A 13,031-nucleotide genomic window follows, 5' to 3' on the forward strand; every position below is an offset into this window, starting at 1 on the left:
GTTAATTATGGTCAATGGTGTTTCCGCCAAGGAAGCAAAATATTGGGAGGATTACCAATTCTCCGATGAATCGGATTCCGACGAGAATTCCGATGATGTTATAGAAATTACCCCAACTGAATTTAAAAAGGCAAAAGAAAATAATAAGGGAAAGGGCATAAAAATAGAGAAATCTAATTCCAACCCCGATGAACTTTATATGTATCGTCAACCCCCGAAGTCCTTAAGTTGTAACAATGACCCGGGAACCTCTAAACCACCAGGTTTTTCTAAACCAATGTGGAAAATTACGGCTCGTATTAGGGGAACATCATATATCCCTAGAAACCTGGAAAAACGAACCAAAACCGAAGAAGAAGAAATGAGCGAGTCGGAATAAGATAGTTGTATTCGTGTGGTGTAATATATGTAATATAGTGTGCTTATGCTTTATGATATATGTAAAAATTGCTTGTATTAATAAGTATTTTTTTATGAATCTAACTCTTGTCTATTTTACAGTTTAAAAACACAAAATGGATAGACAACCCAATATTTTAAGAGACCTACCCGGAGACATGATTGATGAAATCTTGTCTAGAGTCGGTCAGAATTCCTCGGCACAACTATTTAAGGCGAGATCAGTTTGTAAGACATTCGAAGAACGTTCCAAGAATGTCTTGGTTTATAAGAGACTTTCGTTTGAAAGATGGGGGATATCACATTGGGAAACCCATAAGTTACGATGTGTTTACTTTGACGCATATATTGCGGGGAACCTAAATGCTATTTTACGCAACGGGTTAAGAAATTATTTTGACTCAATATATCCGAATATTGGACTTCGTGATTTAGAAAAAGCGGCTAACATCCAACATAAAGAAGCATGTTATGCTTACGGATTAGTAATGTTCGCTTCTCACCAAAGTGAGAACAAGAACATCGGGCTACAACTATTAAACAAAACATTTCCACAAGTGACGGAGTCGGTAATTGGAGTAAGAAATGAGGTTTTTAGATTGTTACGGGACTGTTGGACATTACGTAACCCTCGTCCCTTTGACGACGTTACAACACGCTGTCTTATCAACGGCCATAACGGTTATGTTCCACAAGACCAAGGATGGGAAGTAGTCCTAGTAAAACCAGAATGCATGACTTGTTTCTGGACGTATGAATTACGTGTCTTTATTGCCTTTGCTGAACGACTTGTGTACTAGCTAGAATTATCTTCACAACTATCTTGTATCAAAGTTATTGTGTGCTATATTTCATGCTTTATGTAAAATAAGCGGTATTGTAAGTTTGTAAAATATTGTATAAAAGTTTGAACGCGAAATATTATTATAATCAGTTTTTCATATAGAATTGTAGTAGTTGAATTGTATATTAGCTACTAAGTATGAACTTAACGGGTAGGTACTACCCGAATTTAAACTTATAAAACGCTAATATGAAGAAAAAGCTTTTATAAATGAGTTCATATTATGCTACGAAATACTATTAACTACTCTTAATATTCTGTATGATTAACTTGTTCCATTTGACTATTTTGAAGGAAATGGCACCGACTACTCGACACACCGTGAATATGAATGAAGAGGAATTCCGTACTTTTCTAGCTTCAAACATAGCCGCAGTACAGGCTGCGCTACATACCAACAATAACCTTAGATCTAGCAGTACAGGAAATCGTGTAGGATGCACCTACAAAGAATTCATTGCCTGCAAACCTTTGGAATTTGATGGAACCGAAGGACCGATCGGATTGAAACGGTGGACCGAGAAGGTCGAATCGGTGTTTGCTATAAGTAAGTGTACTGAAGAGGATAAAGTAAAGTATGCTACGCATACCTTCACAGGTTCTGCGTTAACATGGTGGAATACCTATCTAGAGCAAGTGGGACAAGACGATACGTACGCACTACCGTGGTCAGCATTCAAGCACTTGATGAACGAGAAGTACCGTCTCAGAACCGAGGTCAATAAGCTCAAGACAGAACTTAGAGGGTTACGAACCCAAGGATTTGATATTACCACGTACGAAAGACGATTCACAGAATTGTGCCTATTGTGTCCGGGAGCATTCGAAGATGAGGAAGAGAAGATCGACGCGTTTGTGAAAGGATTACCGGAAAGAATCCAAGAAGATATAAGTTCACACGAGCCCGCCTCCATACAACAGGCATGTAGAATGGCTCACAAACTCGTGAACCAGATTGAAGAAAGAATTAAAGAACAGACTGCTGAAGAGGCCAATGTGAAGCAAGTCAAAAGAAAGTGGGAGGAAAACGGTGATAAGAATCACCAATACAACAACAACAGCAATTACAACAATAATCGCAACAATTATCCCAACAATCGCAACATCAATCGTAACTACAACAAACGGCCCAACAACAACAACAACAACAACAACAACAACAACAGCAACTACAACAATCATCCCAACAACAATAATAACCGCAACAACAACAACAATCAGAAGCAGCTATGCCAAAGGTGTGAAAAGAATCACTCGGGGTTCTGCACCAAATTTTGCAACAAGTGTAAAAGAAATGGTCATAGCGCGGCGAAGTGTGAGGTCTACGGACCAGGGGTTAATAGAACGAAAGGAACAAATGGTGTCGGAACGAGTAATGGCGGAGCAAGTAGTGTCGGAGCAAGTTATGCCAATGTAGTTTGTTATAAATGTGGAAAACCGGGCCACATTATTAGAAATTGCCCGAACCAGGAGAACACGAATGGACAAGGCCGCGGAAGAGTTTTCAATATTAATGCGACAGAGGCACAAGAAGACCCGGAGCTTGTTACGGGTACGTTTCTTATTGACAATAAATCTGCTTACGTTTTATTTGATTCGGGTGCGGATAGAAGCTATATGAGTAGAGATTTTTGTGCTAAATTAAGTTGTCCATTGACGCCTTTGGATAGTAAATTTTTACTCGAATTAGCAAATGGTAAATTAATTTCAGCAGATAATATATGTCGGAATCGAGAAATTAAACTGGTTAGCGAAACATTTAAGATTGATTTGATACCAGTAGAGTTAGGGAGTTTTGATGTGATAATCGGTATGGACTGGTTGAAAGAAGTGAAAGCAGAGATCGTCTGTTACAAAAATGCAATTCGCATTATACGAGAAAAACGAAAACCCTTAATGGTGTACGGAGAAAAGGGCAACACGAAGCTACATCTTATTAGTAATTTGAAGGCACAAAAACTAATAAGAAAAGGTTTCTATGCTATTCTAGCACATGTTGAGAAAGTACAAACTGAAGAAAAGAGCATCAATGATGTTCCCATTGCAAAAGAATTTCCCGATGTATTTCCGAAAGAATTACCAGGATTACCCCCACATCGATCCGTTGAATTTCAAATAGATCTTGTACCAGGAGCTGCACCAATAGCTCGTGCTCCTTACAGACTCGCACCCAGCGAGATGAAAGAACTGCAGAGCCAATTACAAGAACTTTTAGAGCGTGGTTTCATTCGACCAAGCACATCACCGTGGGGAGCTCCTGTTTTGTTTGTCAAGAAGAAAGATGGTACATTCAGGTTGTGCATCGACTACCGAGAGTTGAACAAACTTACCATCAAGAACCGCTACCCACTACCGAGAATCGACGACTTATTTGATCAACTACAAGGCTCGTCTGTTTATTCAAAGATTGACTTACGTTCCGGGTATCATCAAATGCGGGTGAAAGAAGATGATATTCCAAAGACTGCTTTCAGAACACGTTACGGTCATTACGAGTTTATGGTCATGCCATTTGGTTTAACTAATGCACCAGCTGTGTTCATGGACCTTATGAACCGAGTGTGTGGACCATACCTTGACAAGTTTGTCATTATTTTCATTGATGACATACTTATTTACTCAAAGAATGACCAAGAACACGGTGAACATTTGAGAAAGGTGTTAGAAGTATTGAGGAAGGAAGAATTGTACGCTAAATTTTCAAAGTGTGCATTTTGGTTGGAAGAAGTTCAATTCCTCGGTCACATAGTGAACAAACAGGGTATTAAGGTGGATCCGCCAAAGATAGAAACTGTTGAAAAGTGGGAAACCCCAAAAACTCCGAAACACATACGCCAGTTTTTAGGACTAGCTGGTTACTACAGAAGATTCATCCAAGACTTTTCTAGAATAGCAAAACCCTTGACTGCATTAACGCATAAAGGAAAGAAATTTGAATGGAATGATGAACAAGAGAAAGCGTTTCAGTTATTGAAGAAAAAGCTAACTACGGCACCTATATTGTCATTGCCTGAAGGGAATGATGATTTTGTGATTTATTGTGAAGCATCAAAGCAAGGTCTCGGTTGTGTATTAATGCAACGAACGAAGGTGATTGCTTATGCGTCTAGACAATTGAAGATTCACGAACATAATTATACGACGCATGATTTGGAATTAGGCGCGGTTGTTTTTGCATTAAAGACTTGGAGGCACTACTTATATGGGGTCAAAAGTATTATATATACCGACCACAAAAGTCTTCAACACATATTTAATCAGAAACAACTGAATATGAGGCAGCGTAGGTGGATTGAATTATTGAATGATTATGACTTTGAGATTCGTTACCACCCAGGGAAGGCAAATGTGGTAGCCGATGCCTTGAGCAGGAAGGACAGAGAACCCATTCGAGTAAAATCTATGAATATAATGATTCATAATAACATTACTACTCAAATAAAGGAGGCGCAACAAGGAGTTTTAAAAGAGGGAAATTTAAAGGATGAAATACCCAAAGGATCGGAGAAGCATCTTAATATTCGGGAAGACGGAACCCGGTATAGGGCTGAAAGGATTTAGGTACCAAAATTTGGAGATATGAGAGAAATGGTACTTAGAGAAGCTCATAAAACCAGATACTCAATACATCCTGGAACGGGGAAGATGTACAAGGATCTCAAGAAACATTTTTGGTGGCCGGGTATGAAAGCCGATGTTGCTAAATACGTAGGAGAATGTTTGACGTGTTCTAAGGTCAAAGCTGAGCATCAGAAACCATCACGTCTACTTCAACAACCCGAAATCCCAGAATGGAAATGGAAAAACATTACCATGGATTTTATCACTAAATTTCCAAGGACTGCAAGTGGTTTTGATACTATTTGGGTAATAGTTGATCGTCTCACCAAATCAGCACACTTCCTGCCAATAAGAGAAGATGACAAGATGGAGAAGTTAGCATGACTGTATTTGAAGGAAGTCGTCTCTAGACATGGAATACCAATCTCTATTATCTCTGATAGGGATGGCAGATTTATTTCAAGATTCTGGCAGACATTACAGCAAGCATTAGGAACTCGTCTAGACATGAGTACTGCCTATCATCCACAAACTGATGGGCAGAGTGAAAGGACGATACAAATGCTTAAAGACATGCTACGAGCATGTGTTATTGATTTCGGAAACAGTTGGGATCGACATCTACCGTTAGCAGAATTTTCCTACAACAACAGCTACCATTCAAGCATTGAGATGGTGCCGTTTGAAGCACTTTATGGTAGAAAGTGCAGGTCTCCGATTTGTTGGAGTGAAGTGGGGGATAGACAGATTACGGGTCCGGAGATTATACAAGAAACTACCGAGAAGATCATCCAAATTCAACAACGGTTGAAAACCGCCCAAAGTCGACAAAAGAGCTACGCTGACATTAAAAGAAAAGATATAGAATTTGAAATTGGAGAGATGGTCATGCTTAAAGTTGCACCTTGGAAAGGCGTTGTTCGATTTGGTAAACGAGGGAAATTATATCCAAGGTATATTGGACCATTCAAGATTATTGATCGTGTCGGACGAGTAGCTTACCGACTTGAGTTACCTCAACAACTCGCGGCTGTACATAACACTTTCCATGTCTCGAATTTGAAGAAATGTTTTGCTAAAGAAGATCTCACTATTCTGTTAGATGAAATCCAAATCAACGAAAAACTTCAATTCATCGAAGAACCCGTCGAAATAATGGATCGTGAGGTTAAAAGACTTAAGCAAAACAAGATACCAATTGTTAAGGTTCGATGGAATGCTCGTAGAGGACCCGAGTTCACCTGGGAGCGTGAAGATCAGATGAAGAAGAAATACCCGCATCTATTTCCAGAAGATTCGTCAACACCTTCAACAGCTTAAAATTTCGGGACGAAATTTATTTAACGGGTAGGTACTGTAGTGACCCGAACTTTTCCATGTTTATATATATTAATTGAGATTGATATTTACATGATTAAATGTTTCCAACATGTTAAGCAATCAAACTTGTTAAGACTTGATTAATTGAAATATGTTTCATATAGACAATTGACCACCCAAGTTGACCGGTGATTCACGAACGTTAAAACTTGTAAAAACTATATGATGACATATATATGGATATATATATATATATAGTTAACATGATACTATGATAAGTAAATATATCATTAAGTATATTAACAATGAACTACATATGTAAAAACAAGACTACTAACTTAATGATTTTTAAACGAGACATATATGTAACGATTATCGTTGTAAAGACATTTAATGTATATATATCATATTAAGAGATATTCATACATGATAATATCATGATAATATAATAATTTAAAATCTCATTTGATATTATAAACATTGGGTTAACAACATTTAACAAGATCGTTAACCTAAAGGTTTCAAAACAACACTTACATGTAACGACTAACGATGACTTAACGACTCAGTTAAAATGTATATACATGTAGTGTTTTAATATGTATTTATACACTTTTGAAAGACTTCAATACACTTATCAAAATACTTCTACTTAACAAAAATGCTTACAATTACATCCTCGTTCAGTTTCATCAACAATTCTACTCGTATGCACCCGTATTCGTACTCGTACAATACACAGCTTTTAGATGTATGTACTATTGGTATATACACTCCAATGATCAGATATCAGCAGCCCATGTGAGTCACCTAACACATGTGGGAACCATCATTTGGCAACTAGCTTGAAATATCTCATAAAATTACAAAAATATGAGTAATCATTCATGACTTATTTACATGAAAACAAAATTACATATCCTTTATATCTAATCCATACACCAACGACCAAAAACACCTACAAACACTTTCATTCTTCAATTTTCTTCATCTAATTGATCTCTCTCAAGTTCTATCTTCAAGTTCTAAGTGTTCTTCATAAATTCCAAAAGTTCTAGTTTCATAAAATCAAGAATACTTTCAAGTTTGCTAGCTCACTTCCAATCTTGTAAGGTGATCATCCAACCTCAAGAAATCTTTGTTTCTTACAGTAGGTTATCATTCTAATACAAGGTAATAATCATATTCAAACTTTGGTTCAATTTCTATAACTATAACAATCTTATTTCAAGTGATGATCTTACTTGAACTTGTTTTCGTGTCATGATTCTGCTTCAAGAACTTCGAGCCATCCAAGGATCCGTTGAAGCTAAATCCATTTTTCTCTTTTCCAGTAGGTTTATCCAAGGAACTTAAGGTAGTAATGATGTTCATAACATCATTCGATTCATACATATAAAGCTATCTTATTCGAAGGTTTAAACTTGTAATCACTAGAACATAGTTTAGTTAATTCTAAACTTGTTTGCAAACAAAAGTTAATCCTTCTAACTTGACTTTTAAAATCAACTAAACACATGTTCTATATCTATATGATATGCTAACTTAATGATTTAAAACCTGGAAACACGAAAAACACCGTAAAACCGGATTTACGCCGTAGTAGTAACACCGCGGGCTGTTTTGGGTTAGTTAATTAAAAACTATGATAAAATTTGATTTAAAAGTTGTTATTCTGAGAAAATGATTTTTATTATGAACATGAAACTATATCCAAAAATTATGGTTAAACTCAAAGTGGAAGTATGTTTTCTAAAATGGTCATCTAGACGTCATTCTTTCGACTGAAATGACTACCTTTACAAAAATGACTTGTAACTTATTTTTCCGACTATAAACCTATACTTTTTCTATTTAGATTCATAAAATAGAGTTCAATATGAAACCATAGCAATTTGATTCACTCAAAACGGATTTAAAATGAAGAAGTTATGGGTAAAACAAGATTGGATAATTTTTCTCATTTTAGCTACGTGAAAATTGGTAACAAATCTATTCCAACCATAACTTAATCAACTTGTATTGTATATTATGTAATCTTGAGATACCATAGACACGTATACAATGTTTCGACCTATCATGTCGACACATCTATATATATTTCGGAACAACCATAGACACTCTATATGTGAATGTTGGAGTTAGCTATACAAGGTTGAGGTTGATTCCAAAATATATATAGTTTGAGTTGTGATCAATACTGAGATACGTATACACTGGGTCGTGGATTGGTTCAAGATAATATTTATCGATTTATTTCTGTACATCTAACTGTGGACAACTAGTTGTAGGTTACTAACGAGGACAGCTGACTTAATAAACTTAAAACATCAAAATATATTAAAAGTGTTGTAAATATATTTTGAACATACTTTGATATATATGTATATATTGTTATAGGTTCGTGAATCAACCAGTGGCCAAGTCTTACTTCCCGACGAAGTAAAAATCTGTGAAAGTGAGTTATAGTCCCACTTTTAAAATCTAATATTTTTGGGATGAGAATACATGCAGGTTTTATAAATGATTTACAAAATAGACACAAGTACATGAAACTACGTTCTATGGTTGAATTATCGAAATCGAATATTCCCCTTTTTATTAAGTCTGGTAATCTAAGAATTAGGGAACAGACACCCTAATTGACGCGAATCCTAAAGATAGATCTATTGGGCCTAACAAACCCCATCCAAAGTACCGGATGCTTTAGTACTTCGAAATTTATATCATATCCGAAGGGTGTCCCGGAATGATGGGGATATTCTTATATATGCATCTTTTTAATGTCGGTTACCAGGTGTTCACCATATGAATGATTTTTTATCTCTATGTATGGGATGTGTATTGAAATATGAAATCTTGTGGTCTATTATTATGATTTGATATATATAGGTTAAACCTATAACTCACCAACATTTTTGTTGATGTTTTAAGCATGTTTATTCTCAGGTGATTATTAAGAGCTTCCGCTGTCGCATACTTAAATAAGGACGAGATTTGGAGTCCATGCTTGTATGATATTATGTAAAAACTGCATTCAAGAAACTTATTTTGTTGTAACATATTTGTATTGTAAACCATTATGTAATGGTCGTGTGTAAACAGGATATTTTAGATTATCATTATTTGATAATCTACGTAAAGCTTTTTAAAACCTTTATCTATGAAATAAAGGTTATGGTTTGTTTTAAAAATGAATGCAGTCTTTGAAAAACGTCTCATATAGAGGTCAAAACCTCGCAACGAAATCAATTAATATGGAACGTTTTTAATCAATAAGAACGGGACATTTCACGAGTCGTCGAGTTCATCAAGATTATTATTAAGTCAATTATAGTTGGATATATTATGAAATGGTATGCATGTCTGTCAACTTTCGATATAATGAAAGATTGTCTTTTCAAAAACGAATGCGATGTTGGTAAAATGTATCATATAGAGGTCAAGTACCTCGCGATGTAATCAACTGTTGTGAATCGTTTATAATCGATATGGACTTTGTCCGGATGGATTGGGACGGGTCTCTACACATTCCGGTTACACTGCTTTCGGAGCTCGAGTGGAAATCCATATAGGAATAGCTGTCAAAATCCGAGGAATTCGAACTGGTTGAGGGATCCATCTCGTACGATCAGATGAAAGATTTTCGATATGAAAAAGATTATAGGATGTAGATTCGTACCCTGTAATACATGATTTACATATGCATATATAATACTAAAATCCCATAAGTTACGGAGGAATCTACGGGATATGTCAGGCAAAGTTACAGTAACAGATACGCTAAGATATGAAGTAGCAGATACGTTAAGATATGAATTTTGTCTATACATTATTCATGTAATCCAGGCAGTAAGATATGTCTAGATTAAGAATGATAAGCAAGTGATTCCCTAAGAATGATAAGTAGGTAATTTTCGACACGAAATGATAAGCAAAACTTTTGACATGCAGACACGGTCGAAGTCCAGACTCACTAATGCATCCTAACGACTTATCAGTTAGACACACTAATGCAGACCTGGTTCGCTAAGACCACCGCTCTGATACCAACTGAAAGGACCCGTCCTAATACATTCGAACGAAGTCACCAACAACTGGTTCCATTGCGATGATCAACTCCAAATACTATCTTTAAAATGAGCAAATGTACAGCGGAAGATTTCTTTCCTACCTGAGAATAAACATGCTTTCAAGTGTCAACCAAAAGGTTGATGAGTTCATAAGTTTATCATAAAACAATAAAATTCATTATTTTGATAGACCACAAGATTTAAATCCTGCATGGTACAAATGGGCCCGAATCCTATACCCACCTGTAATGTACATGCGATATCTTTTAAATACAGTACACCTTTCTCGTGTATGCAACCATTTTTCATAAATCATAGTAACCGTACACATATCTCGTGCACAAAAACTAATACACATAACCTGTGTATAAAAATCATTCTCTCGATACATAACATTCATATCAATTGGTGGTAATTATCATGTCAACATAATTCAATGGTGGCAATTATCATATCCACATAATTCAACGGTGGCAATTATCATGTTCACATAATTCAACCGTGGCAATTATCATGTCCACATAATTCAATAATAATCCGCAGAACTTCTGTCTGCATAATAATTAATTCGAGGAATGTTTTGCTTGTGTCTATCTCGTCAAACATTTATAAAAGCATTTCATGTATTCGCAGTTCAAAACATATTTCAAGAGCATTTAATAAAGCAGTTGTAAAAATAGCACATGTATTCTCAGTCCCAAAAATGTAAAGAGTAAAAGGGAATCAAATGAACTCACCATACAATATTTTGTAGTAAAAAATTCATACAACAATACTGTACAATGCAGGGTTGGCCTTGGATTCACGAACCTATATCATTTATGTATATATTAACACATATAATGGTAATCAAACAAATTTATATATTATTAGTGATATAAATATTATCTTGATAGATTATGTGTTCATTAATAACTTAAATATATTTATTTTATATATTTTACATAAATAATTATAAAAATACTAATAGAGTTGTTATGTAATAACTATGTTTTTATATAAATCTTTTGTTTGTAATATTAATAACTATAATAGTACTAAATTAAAAATATTAATAGTAATAATTATATTTAGTAATGATATTAAAAATAATAATTTTGTTACTAACGTTTGTCATTTTATTTGTATTAATAATAATAATGTTAATAATATTAATAAGGATAATAAAATAATACTTGATAAGTTTGATGATTATAACATATAACGTTCCTTTTTACCATATCTATATAACATCGTTCTTAATACTTAGTGTTTTAATTGTATCGTTAAGCGTAATCATAACCATATCTACTTTCATCTTAACATTTCTTAATTTATATTTTCTTTTATATCATAATAATTAATATTCATAATAATAATAATAATGTTAATAATAACAAATAGGATAATAATACTACCTCCAAGAAATGAGCTCTTAAAAAGAAAATAAACACCGCTGCCCGGGCTTGAACCCGCGACCTCTCTCATACCCGCAAACTCGTCTAACCATTACTCCAAATCTGTTTTTCTGAGATATATTGTACCCGTTTATATTTAACTATTCTTTTCAGCCCAACAAAGTAAGTTGACTCCTCAGCCCAATAACACACTAGTGTACGGCCCAAAGTAACAATAAATTGGATCTCTGTCCAATAAACCAACCAAAACGTGGCCTAAGAGAAAAAAAAGAAAAACTGGATCAAAGGCCTCACGGCCCAAGAGTGGTAAAAATAATGTCCAGTCCGTTAGATTAAATAACTGCATATGATATCATCATCGTTTTCTTTTCTTTTTTTTTTCTTTTCTTTTTTTTTTTAAAACTCGCTGTAACGTATTCAGATAAAAGTAGCAGCATAGTTGTGGTGGATTGGCGGTTAAAAAGAACAAAAACAAATTTGAACACTGCAACTCGATTACTTATCATCGTTTATCATTACGGTATCACCATTATCATTACTTCCGTTACTGTTCATCATCATTGTCACCATTATTGTTACTTTACATTATCATCGTTTTCTTTATCATGACCCATCAAATGTAAACATGAACTATCTTGCTGAAATAGTGGCCGTTAAATGATGGGTGAAAATGGTGGTTGTCGATGGTTGTCTAAAGAATGAAGGTGGTGGTGGGTTGATGGTTCGGTTTAAAAATTCAATTATAGAAGTCGAAATTGAACAGCTGCACCATGATCGATCAAGCAACATGTATCAAGTTTATGATGATGGATTTATTGTGGTTCCATGAAGATCGACGGCAGCAAGTAATAGTTGTTCTACTATCATCACAAGCTCGAGTAATATAAGTAGGTTTCGAAGGTTATTAAAAGAGTGGGGGTTTACTATGGTTGAAACAGGAGCAACAGGGCAGCGATAATTACAGGGGTCTGGGTCGTAAAAAAAATATAGAACAAGCTGTAGCAGTGACGTAACATAACATGTTATGGTGGTAAAAGGTAATGGGGTCTCGGTTGGTTTGAGTAGTCACGAAAGAGAAGAAGGTGAAAGGTGATATTTGATTTGATTTGACAACGAAGAAGGAAAAACAAATAAAATGGTTCGATGGTGGGGTGGTTGTTTTGGATGGCGATGGAGGAGGAAAGTGGTGGTTCAAGGTGGTGATGATGTGAGCTTTCATTCGGACCAAAACTGTAAACATTTTAGTAAATGGGTTTGGTTGTACATGGTGGTTGTTGTGATTTGCAGGAAAAAAAGAGAGAGAGAGAGAGACGTAAGGAGAGAGAGATGGTCAAGGTGGTATCGTGTAGGTGGTTTCACGATGGTGATGGTCGGCGGTTTACAGTTGGTGGCGTTGTGGTGATCAAGAGGTAATGTAATGAGTATTAGATTGAAATC

This window comes from Rutidosis leptorrhynchoides, chromosome 8, assembly GCF_046630445.1.
Source record: "Rutidosis leptorrhynchoides isolate AG116_Rl617_1_P2 chromosome 8, CSIRO_AGI_Rlap_v1, whole genome shotgun sequence".
Taxonomy (NCBI): Eukaryota; Viridiplantae; Streptophyta; class Magnoliopsida; order Asterales; family Asteraceae; genus Rutidosis; species Rutidosis leptorrhynchoides.